Genomic DNA, 1,980 nt, shown 5'->3' with positions numbered 1-1,980 from the left:
AAACCAAACGCCAAGCAGTGGATGGGATGACGACCTGGAATAATTATACTGCTTTTTTGCAAACGTGTTTTGGGAGCGTGGTCACTGGGGCAGTGTTTGTCTTTCCTCGTTGTAAAATAATCTGAGTTTTTCTTTTTTTCTATTGCCTCCATTTAATTCTGTTTATTGTTTTTAATGGGCGCTCATTGTTAATTTGTTTGTTTGGGTTTTTTTTTTTTTTTTTCCTCCATCCAAGTTTGGCACACAAAACATTAAACTGCCCATTGTACTGTGTATGATTTGAGAAAAAACATTAAAACACAATAGACAAAGTGGGTGTGACACAAAGGCAGCAAAGAAATGATTGGCCCTGTTGATTTTTTATGTATTATTTCCTTCTTTCCACTGTCATGGCACTGTGAAAAAAAATGAACAACATGACCTCATGTGCTATTATTGTTACTATTGACATAATAATAATAATATATATATATATTTTAAATTCCCTGTATGTGACTATATCTCAGAAAATACACGGCTTGCTAAAGCTCATTGAAGGAGAAGCTGTGATGTTACACACACCATATTTGGTAAAAAATGGACGTATCGTAGAAGTATTTACTGACTAGCTCATCTCTTCATTTCAGCTTCACGTTCAGGACAAAGCTGTTGCTGTTGACATCAGTTATGAAGCTCGTTTACAGCATATACTGTCACCATGCTGCACATGTTTGACAGATGATTGAGTTTCCTCAGCACCACAGATTAACTGTTCCATGTTAAGACTTTAAACCTTGAGGCCAAGACAAAGGAGCATTCTGCATCATCCATACATGAACTACGCTACTGAAACTGCAGGAGTGTAAACCCTGAACCGGTCTGTCAGGTCCATATTAACATTTTACTGGTGTCTGTGAAGCTCACTGTGTCATGTTGGTGTCACACATTGTGCCCTTGCTCATGTCAAGTTGTTAGGACAGAATTCTAGAGAAGCAAAAATGTCCGGTGTCACACCTGCGGTCGTTACCGCTGACTCATAGCAAGAGTTTTTTTTTTGATGAAACATACACAGCCAGTCAAAAGTTTGGACACACTTTCCTATTCATTTGAATGAGAAAGTGTGTACACTTCGACTGGTTGTGTATATATTTTAAATAAACCGTATTACTGAATTATCAGTAACAGGTTGTATCTACTACTGAGAGGACTGAGGTCATGTCGACTGTATTGTGTTTGAGATTTTCTGCATTATATTTCTATTTCTACACATGCTTTGAGATAACTCTCCTACTTCTCAGTATGAATTAAATCCTGGTAAGTACAAGGCTCTGAATCAGCATTTGACTGAAAAGATGAATGGATTAATGAAATAAGACAAAAAACAAACAAACAAACAAGAAAAGGATGTTTGATTTCACAACATCAGTATTGCTAAAATCCCGACTTACTGTCTGATCATGAAGCCATATGTTCCTAAAATGTAATGACAATTTCTGCTTTCCTGAAAAAGTTTTAACGTTGTTACACAAGCTGTACGGAACACTTCCTGTAAATGAACATAAACCTAAAGGGCACTATGTTTTCAGGCATAGTCAGAGTGTGGGAGAGGCAGGTGAGGTTGAGTTGAGGTGAGGTTTTGAGAAGAGGGCAGGTGTTCTCCACTTATCAGCAGGTTTGTTTTATGGGCTGGTCTGTTGTAAAATAGGTCATCCATTTTTAAGTCTTACCACACATTTACACACCTTAAAGTGTGTAAAGGCTTTAGTTTGATCTGAGGAAGCATTTATGTAATTCCTCATACACTGAATTTTTCTCATAACTGATATTGTGCTATATATTGTATACTGAGTGAAGGCGAACAAATTTGAATAAAGTTCACATTTTTGCTGAGATGAATGGGAACAAAGTGACGTTTCTGGCCACTGAAATTAGTTCAGATGTAGTATGTTGATTAGAAAATGCCATAAAAGGCCCGTTTGGTCAACGAGATTAAAAATCTTT

Source organism: Echeneis naucrates, chromosome 5, assembly GCF_900963305.1.
Source record: "Echeneis naucrates chromosome 5, fEcheNa1.1, whole genome shotgun sequence".
Lineage (NCBI taxonomy): Eukaryota > Metazoa > Chordata > Actinopteri > Carangiformes > Echeneidae > Echeneis > Echeneis naucrates.
The sequence above is the reverse complement of the archived record's forward strand: the minus strand, read 5'-3'. Positions refer to the sequence as shown.